This window comes from Microcaecilia unicolor, chromosome 5 (assembly GCF_901765095.1).
Source record: "Microcaecilia unicolor chromosome 5, aMicUni1.1, whole genome shotgun sequence".
Taxonomy (NCBI): Eukaryota; Metazoa; Chordata; class Amphibia; order Gymnophiona; family Siphonopidae; genus Microcaecilia; species Microcaecilia unicolor.
The window spans coordinates 340,558,565-340,568,996 of record NC_044035.1 but is presented as its reverse complement, the minus strand read 5'-3'; positions in this window follow the sequence as shown (position 1 = coordinate 340,568,996).

The following is a 10,432-nucleotide window of genomic DNA, read 5'->3' as shown; positions in this document are numbered from 1 at the left end:
GTACTGATATACAGCTGTAGGGGAGCTGCCTGTTGAGTCAGTCAGCCTCACCTTTGAAATCAACAGAACCAATAACTGTTCCAGATGACCACAATCTCCTACCAGCGATGAAGAAGCAAATTCCGTCTCCAATAACGGGGCCCTGTCCCCTTGCAAAGGGATAAAATACCAGGCAGCAGCTTGTTCATTATAGGAGAAATGTTGGCTGATAACTACATCCAGATTACAGATGAGTAGTTAACACGTTTTTTTGGAATATGCAGGATTTAATAGGGCAAACACATTCATATTTTCATAAAGTAGAGAGGTGTGGTAGCCGTGTTAGTCCACTCTTAAAGTTTATCAATAGAAATCAAACAAAATAAAACATGGAAAAGAAAATAAGATGATACCTTTTTTTATTGGACATAAGTTATGTCCCATAAAAAAGGTATCATCTTATTTTCTTTTCCATGTTTTATTTTGTTTGATTTCTATTGATAATATTTTCATAAGAAATTGTTGAGGCAGAATTTATTAGTGGGCAGGTATGAGCCAAGAACTTAGTATGTTCTAGCTTTATTTTTTCCTATTGCTTGGAAACGCTGATCTCTTGGAAGAAGCATTAGACAGTGTTCTGTTTTTTAACTGGATAGGTGAAAGTATGCAGCAGGTATTACAATGAAGGGATCCTGTACTGGTGTTCCTGGGTTCCTTGTACTGTGGAAGCCCTTCAGTCATTCTAGTCCTCTCTTGTGTCTCTAAGCCTCTTTTTTTTTTGTGCTGGTTGTAAAGTGTGTTTCATATACACATGCAGTGGGGGTTTTTTCCTGCTTGTAGACTGATACAGCCCCTCGGTGCTATGTTGTAAGGCTTGTCCTTTGAACCAGGCTTCAAGATTTTCTGTTTGGATTCCATTGTGAGAGGGCTGAGTATGAGTGGCAGCAGAAAAGTGTTATGACCCCTGATTGCATCATTTCCTTGCCACAGCCCTGCCAGGGCAAGAAGCTAGTTGGAAACGAGCACTGTTTAAGTTCCAGTGTATAGACCACTCAATACTTGAAAAAAAAAACAGGATCTAGACAGTTTACAGAACAAGTTAATACAGGATAAGTTTACATAAAAAGCCAATTTAATTTTTATGTAATATAAATCATAAGAACATAAGAGTAGCCATACTGGGCCAGACCAATGGTTCATCTAGCCCAGTATCCTGTTTTCCAAACAGTGGCCAAGCCAGGTCACAAGTACTTGGCAGAAACCGAAATCATGGCAACACTCCATACTACAGATCCCAGGGCAAGCAGTTGCTTCCAATGTCCGTCTCAATAGCAGACTATGAACTTTTCCTCATGAAACTTGTCCAAACCTTTTTTAAACCCAGATACACTGCTGTTACCACATCCTCTAGCAAAGCGTTCCAGAGCTTAACTATTCATTGAGTGAAAAAATATTTCCTCCTATTTGTTTTAAAAGTATTTCCATGTAATTTTCTCAAGCGTCCCCTAGTCTTTGTACTTTTTGGAACAAGTAAAAAATCAGTTTACTTCTACTCGTTCTACACCACTCTGGATTTTGTAGATCTTAGTCGTATCTCCCCTCGTCCATCCCTTTTCCAAGCTAAAGAGCCCTAACCTCAGCCTTTCCACAGAAGAGGAGTTTCATCCCCGTTATCATTTTGATTGCTCTTCTTTGAGCCTTTTTCTAATTCTGCTATGTCTTTTTTGAGATACAGTGACAAGAACTGAACACAATACTCAAGGTGTGGACATACCATGAAGTGATACAAAGGCATTATAATATTTTCGGTCTTTTCACCATCCCTTTCCTAATAATTCCTAGCATCCTGTTTGTTTTTTTTTTGGCTGCCACCGCCACACACTGAGCAGAAGATTTCAGCGTATTATCTACAACGACGCCCAGATCTGTCCTCTAAAATTCCAGCCCCCGAGAACATATACCCTCAAATTCTATATAGGTCGCCCAAAGTGAAGTGCATAATTTTGGGTGCAGATTACAGATAAGCACATAAAGTAATTGGCTAAATTAGTGCCAATAATGGGCCTTAAGCATTCATTTGCACAAATTACTGGTTATGTGCGTATCTGCTCTTTGCCCCTCTTCAATAACTTGCATGCAATCTACATACCTACAAACCCGATCTGGCAGAAATCACCAATGAAATCAAGCTCAGTTTGAATATCATGGACTCCTGGGCAAATGCATTCCAATTAAAACTTAACGAAAAAAAAAAACACAATGTATCATCATCTCATCCCAATACAACACATATAATCCCAAAAACATAAGCACCCCAGGTTATACCCTTCCTATCGCAGACAGCCTGAAAATCCTCTGAGTAATAATCGACCGGAACCTCTCACTAGAGAACCAAGCGAAATCTACCATAAAGTAAATGTTTCACTCTATGTGGAAACTCAAACGTGTAAAACCGTTCTTCCCGAGGGAAATATTTCGCAACCTGATACAATCAATGGTATTAAGCCATGCAGACTACTGCAATGGAATTAATGCGGGTTGCAAAGAAACTTCAGACCGCTCAAAACACAGCAGCCAGGCTTATATTTAGAAAAACGCACTTTGAAAGCGCCAAATCCCTCCGAGAAAAACTGCACTGGCTCCCAATCAAAGAACGTATTGCTTTCAAAATCTGCACGCTGGTCCATAAACTAATCTACGGTGAAGCCCTGGGATACATGACAGACCTCATAGACCTGCCAACCAGAAATACAACAAGATCAACACGAACATGCCTAAATCTTCACTACCCAAGCTGCAAAGGACTCAAATACAAATCAACGTATGCATCCAGCTTCTCCTATTTAAGCGGTCAATTATGGAACGCACTGCCAAAAAAAGTAAAAACAACGTACGACCACCTAAATTTCTGGAAAGTACTAAAAACAAACCTGTTCAGAAAGGCATATCCCACCGACCCAACATAAGAACCTAAGTTACCTGCAACACAACTAAACCAAAGATCGTAACGGACACACCCCAACTCTCCCTCTTCCTCTCTAATGTTCCCCCAATGTATCTGCCACACATGAACCTTATTCTACCACTATTACACCTTGTATTTGTTCATACCGGAACTGGCAAACGCCGTTACGGTACTATGTAAGCCACATTGAGCCTGCAAATAGGTGGGAAAATGTGGGGTACAAATGTAACAAATAAAATAAATCCATCTTGCATGCAACTCCAAAGAGGATGTGGCCAAAGGAGGGTCATGGACATTCCACAGGATTTGGGCACAGAGTTATAATACTTCCATTTGTACACCTGACTGATTTCTTTAGGTGCGAGCATTTACATTAGCCTTTGGCATGCATAAATGCTCATGCCCAAAGTTAGGTGTGAAAATGACTTAAGCTAGTATTCTATAAAGACAGTTCCGCGCTGAACTGCCTTTTACAAAATTCACACTTGATGCACACCTTCCCGGCACCTAACTTTGGGTGCTATTTACTGAATCTTCTCCATACAGTGTTATCAACTAGATAAGCCAGAAACCAAATTGGGGTATTGGTTATGCTGCTGCTGGACTTCAGTCCTTGAAGAATGTGGTCGATCTTTCTTCTAAAACTATAGTGATTCTGCAGGTGTAATTATGGCCATAGACCACATTCTGCTTAAAAAAAGGAGCAAAAATGAATAGATCTTTTCTGATAAGATCAGATATTCTAGATACATATTTCAGCTGTGCTGTCACTGATCCTCTATAATAATTTGCACCTCCAACATTCCATTGCTGTCTGGCTGCCTGGGTTCGTAACCTCTCATGAGGTCAACCAGCCTCCAGCGTTCCATTCCCCCTCACTGCCCCGCCCTCGCGTCAAAATGTAATGATGTAGGAGGGTGGAACAGTGAGAGGCAAGGGAACGCTGGAGGTGATCTGACGTCAGGATGTTACCAACGGAAGGGAAGCCAGCCAGAAAACGATGAGGTACGAAGGAAGAGAGAATCGCGGCACATCGAGGGCAGAGCAGAATCGATGGACATGGATGGGATGGGAGGACAGGACAGGAGAGAAGAAAATTGCGGGGCATAGATGGGAGGGCAGAGGAGAGGAGAATCGCTGGACATGGAGGAAAGGGAAGAATCATTGGACATAGAGGGGAGAGACAAAAAATCACAAGAGAGCCTTTCTAGGGCCCGTTTCATTGTTGAGGAAACGAGCTGGGTTCCATTAGTGTATTTATAAAGCACACTAGGCAATAAACCCATTTGTGTAGTTTCAGTGCATACTTCTTTGTTTGTTTTAGTGTTCAAGATGTATATTTTCTCGTATCACAACGGAGGAGGATCTGAAGGTGTTAACTGCATTTTTTTTTACAGGTAATTTTCAGTGAAGCCTGAATTTCTCTATTGATTCATGGCGATTAAGAAATGTTCACAATATGTTCATTAACATAGGGAGCTGTGTTTTCAGGAGATGTTCTTATCATACAAATTCAAAACTAGTAGTGGGGAAACTTCAGTGACTTGTGGATTACTGGTTAGTGGGAAAGAGAAGAAGGTATTGAAATGGATTTAACGTAATAACGTTTCCTCTTCGGATGCCCTTGTCTAAAGGACTGGCTTGGATCAGCCACGCGGTGACCTTTTTTTTTTTCATGGACACGTTCTCCAGCGCTGTTGGAAGTTTTTGCTGAACAGAGGCTGGGGTGTGAAGCAGCAGAGGGTGCTGTAGTTCCTACTGAGATTTCATCAGAACACATAACTGGCTTCTCTACTGAAATAAGTGTCACCAGCTCCATTAAAACAAAATATTAGCAGAAAATATGGCCTCATCCTAAACTGAGATCCAATTACCTATAAACCCATATGCTATAGAATGCAGATTTCCCTAGCTATTTTATTTGTGACGTTTATATCCCACATTATCCAAAACAAGTTTTGAGTTCAATGTGGCACAGCTGCCTTGCGCACTGTGCCCTGTTTATTTATTTATTTGCTGCATTTATATCCCACATTTTCCCACCTATTTGCAGGCTCAATGTGGCTTACATAGATTTGTTGACATTGTCATATCAGGATATCAGATGCAGTTAGTAGCGTGTAGCGATCAAGAAGGGAGGGAGTGAATTGGATAGCTGTATAAGGTAAGCTTTCATAGTTGAGAGGGTTGGTGAGGTGAGTTAATGAGGTTATGGGTGCTCATTGTAGGCCTTGTTGAAGAGGAATGTTTTCAGCAATTTTCGAAAGATAGTTGTTTCGTTGATTGCTTTCTAGTCTGTGGGTAGTGCATTCCATAACTGCGTGCTCATGTACGAGAAGGTAGTGGCATGGATAACAATATAACATGACGATAACAGGACAAGGTGTAGTTAGGGTGTAAATAAAATATCCCCTCCAAACCAACTGTTGACCAGTAAGGTTGCCAACTGAAAGGAAAAAAAAAAAGAAACAGCCACTTGTACGTTCTTCAGCCTCCACCCTGCCTAAAATAAAACATAACGCTGTCTGTTTATATAGAGCAGAAATAGGCTAAGTTACATTAATATTAGTGTTTCCAACTTTTCCACAGACCATAACTGGATATCTGGGGGGGGGGGGGGGGGGGGGGGGGGGGCTCTGATCCTGAGAAATGATGAAGGAGGGGATAAAGGGTGGTGATGGTAGGCTCTGTACACACGGACATCCTTCTGTGACCTTACCGTCCCCTAATCATTCCTTTAATTACTATAAATGGGATTATTGAACCGAATTCTTATGGCAAACTAAAAAAAATTGTAACATTTCAAAGGTCGCATAGAGTTTATACTTATTATTTGACAGGATATGTAATCAAAGGAAAAAGAAGACATGCAATCAAATGTTATATAAGAAGAGTATCCCGGAGAATGTTGATGAACTCTTGCATTTCTCATAGAACAGTTGCACGCAGCTAGGTGACCAGAAAGATAATGGGGGACAACTCTGGCAGAACCAGGCCTAGCCCTAGGGCAAATGGTAGCTCCACGACTTGCATGTCCATCTTGCTCGTGAATACATAGTAACATAGTAGATGATGGCAGAAAAAGACCTGCACGGTCCATCCAGTCTGCCCAACAAGACAACTCATGTGTGCTACTTTTGTGTATACCCTACTTTGATTTGTACCTGTGCTCATACATAATATCTGCATCAACCACTGGTATTGCACTCGCACCGAGGAAGTTTCCACCTCCCTCGATATCAAGTGCTGATAGCACTGGGACCAGTCAACATTGGACCCAACTCTTAGGACACGTACGGGTTCAACATCGGCATCAGTCCTCTTCAAAGCGTGGTGCTGGGAGTGCCAGGGCATCAGAGTTGCTGGCACAGGGAAAATTGCCTTCTTCCAGTTTGACACCGATACTTCTCCAGGCTGTCTTTGAATCAGCCCCAGGCTTTGCCGATGCCTGTCCTCAAGCGACACTGGGCCGTGCTCAGGGAAGAGTTGGCGCCAAATGTTCCAGCTGCACTCCACTCAGGTATTGCACCAGCTGTGCCTCAGCTCCTTCAGGCCCAGGTTCTGCCTGTGGAGTAGTCTTTGCCAACACTTTGGCGGGCATCGATGTTGATCCACGTGGTACCGTCCTCAAAATTCAGCGATGAAGCTTCTCCAGAGGTGAGGGTAGGCTATACCTCAGTGCCCTTTAGGGCGTGGGCAGGGTCCCACTGAGCTGGAGCATGCACAGGCTCACTCAGTCCATCCAGAGTACTTTGAGGAGTCTGATTTGGATCACTCATGGAAGTCTGAGTGGAGGAGCGGCCTAGTGGTTAAAGCACTGGTCTTGACATCCAGAGGTGGCCAGTTCAAATAGTGCTTCAGGTTACAAAAGCTTGGCAGTTAGGCTTCAGTCCTTGACATTGCATCTTCAAATCTAGAACAAAATTATCCAACTATTGCACAGATTGGTTATTTATTTATTTAACACATTTAGTCCACCCATCTAACCATCTGAGTGGATTACAATAAAACACTCATAAAAACAACAACACAACAAAAACAAACACCACCCTAACGCCCATCTAATACATAGATAACACCCTTCTCTCTTCAGCCGGGGGTTGCATAACTAAGGAAAAGCCTTACAGACCAACAAGGTTTTCAATTGCTTTTTAAATAAAAAATAAAGAAGAAATTTGATGCATTGCAGGAGGAAGATCATGCCACAGATGAGGGCCAACAATAAAAAAAGCATGCACCTGAACTTTTTCCAAATGAACTTGATGGACTGAAGGAACATTGAACAGGTCCTGATCCTGAGACCTCAAAGCCCTCTTAGAACAATATGCCAGTAAGCATTGAACCAAGGCCAACGGAGCTTCATCATGAAGCACCCTAAACACCAATAGCAAAATCTTAAACTTAATCCGCCACACAATGAGCAGCCACTGCAATCTCACCAACAGAGGTGTTACGTGCTCCTCCCTTCTAGCAACCGTTGACATGAAAAACTAGATAAACGACCAGGAGGAGGAAATATTGCCAGTTGTGTGTTAAATTTAGTTTATATAAATGGCAATGTGAGTGGGCTTGTTGAGTATCTCGCCTCCACCTACCCTCCCTCTCCTCTTTCCTCTTCACATTAATTGATTTGCTTGCTTTATTTTTGTCTATTAGATTGTAAGCTCTTTGAGCAGGGACTGTCTTTCTTCTATGTTTGTGCAGCACTGCGTACGCCTTGTAGCGCTATAGAAATGCTAAATAGTAGTAGTAGTAGTAGTAGATTGAAGCTTAAACCAAGAAGAACCCCAAAGCCAACATAATAGATATCACCTTGACTTTGAGATTAAAATCACCCACGATAATCAAGGAACCTAGGTTGACTGAAAACAATATCATCAACTCATCCAGATCATATTCAATCAGGACAATAAACTGAACACATGCTTACAAGACAGATATGTATAACCTATTGCTATAAATAAAGGTGAATTAGAAATGAGGGTTTTCATATACTAACTTTTCAGATGCAGTTTTTCACAAAGGACCTTCAAAAGAAGAAATCTGGTCCAGTCTTCTCAGATTTACTTAAGAGAAACGTGCTTCACGTTTCACTTTCTGGTGAGGCTGAAACAACCGAAGCATTTCTGAACTCAATGGCAAATCCAGGCTGAGTTTTCACCTGGATAGATCTGAACATAGTTGTAAAAGTAAAAATGAAGTGAAAGACCACTGTGTGTGTGAGTTGAAGCCACTGAAGAAATAATTACACATATGTGCAATACTGTATATTACTTGTCCCAAATGTTCACCTATTTTCTGTGTGTCATAGGCAGGCGCGTTGACTTGCATTAATATGTGAGTTTACATAATACTTGTTTGCTTTGGCTGGTGGAAGAATGAGGTGGACAGAGGAGGTTTTAGTGGTATGGATGATATTAAGGGGTGGGAAGGTCAGAACACCCACAGAAGTAGCAGTTTACCCATAGCGTTCAATTTTACAAGGTTGATATAATGTGGTGTTTTGAGATTTGATGAAGATGAACCTAAAGAATCTGGCACTCAGGTGGTGGTTAGAATGCTACATAGACTAGGCACAACAGCAAAACTATGGTGACATAAAATTTAAGTCTAGAAAAATGAGAGGTATTGACCTTTGTGAATGACCTATGATGGTAATGGCAAAGTATGTTTCCTCTTGCTTAAGCAACCAGCAAAAATAATGGACTCAGAAATTCGAGTCCCTCAGAATATATCATAAATTTCTAAGGTAAATAGAGTTCTCTTAATTCAGAATTGAAAATGTAGTTAAGAATAATAAGCTTCTGGCTGTTTAGGAAGGATTCAGCTACTTAAAATGGTTGATTTGCCAAAATAATTTTACCTAACGCAACTGTTTCCTGTATAGCTCTTGAAGAAAAATCATTGAGTAATAAACAAAGCAGCAAGTAGATTAATATAGGGGAATAGGAAATGTAGAGCATACTAGTAAAAAAGCCCCGTTTCTGATGCAAATGAAACGGGGGCTAGCAAGGTTTTCTTCTGTGTGCATGTGGGAGTGTGTGTGTCCCTGCCCTCTCTCCCCTCCCCCCTCTGAGTCCTTCACTGCTTTGCTGTGTTTTCCTTCACTGACTGTTTGCGTTACAGAGAGGGCGGGGCAGACACTCATGGGGAAACCGGATATCTCTCCCCCTTCACACTTCCGGCTGGAGGCTTCATAGAACGTTGGTGTTGCCTTTTATATAGAGAGATGTGTAACCCTGATCTGGGCACCAGCTAGCTCTTCGGGTCAGTACCGGAACCAGGGTCACTAGAAAAGTTTTATTTCTTACTGAGCTGGGTGCAGTCTGGGGCCGGGCTTGATCGCAGTAGGCCGTAGGGTGTTAAGCCTCATTTTTTGCTTAATTTATCAGTCTGCCAGCACTCCTTCAAGCTGCTGCTGCAGCCTCTGGTACCAAACAGGCTGTTGTGCTCCTGGGATGGGTTAACCCTTTCTACAGCTTTTCCTACGTTAGCACGCAACTATGGAATGCACTACCAAAAGCCATAAAAACAACGCACGACCTAACAATCTTCCGGAAATTTACTAAAAACCAACCTGTTCAAAAAGGCATACCCCAATGATCCATCCTAAATACCAGACGACGAAACTCTTACAGAACTAGACAAAACCAAACTCTCTATTTTATTTATTTATTTATTGCATTTGTATCCCACGTTTTCCCACCTCTTTGCAGGCTCAATGTGGCTTACAATGTAATATTATTGGTAGTTAGTATGATGAGGGAAACATTTAGTGTTACATAACGGATATCATAATCAAAGTTTAGGCATTAGATATAAGTAGAATACTACTACTACTACTTAGCATTTCTATAGCACTGCCAGGGTTACGCAGCGCTGTACGAGTTTAACATGTATCAAGGGCTCTAATCTAGCCACCAGGTGTGTTGCCTTTGCTCATGGCTACAAACCCACCCCACACCCTCATCCTCCAGAAACTCCAAGAGACTGGTTAACACTGCTACCACAGAATCCACAGCCTTAGTAAACCAAAACAACCTTTCAAAGGAAGTGCCCAGAACTTGCCGTGGAGCCACAAAGCTAGCTCCTAAACATATGTGAGATGTGAACCCTGCATACACTTTTTAGCTGTGCTGAGGGAAAATTTACAACAGGCTAATTTACTCAGATGTACAACTTTTAAACCCAGCCTCTTGAAAGGTCGCCTTCCGAATATTTTCCCCAGGACATCAAAAAACAGCTAGAAGTCACTTTACACTGACTAGCTCTAACTAGTCTGAGGAAAGGCATAGTCACAATTAAAGCCAGAATACAGAATACAATACTGATGGTAGGTGAGGTGGGGATGTCATAGGAAATAGCGTAATCGAGATTCGAACAAACAGATGTAAACCAAAACACTGCTGGTAGTAGGTAAGAAGGCGATGTATTACATTTATAGTTGCTAATCTTATTGGTTTGCCTTGTTGAACGGGTGGCTCTATA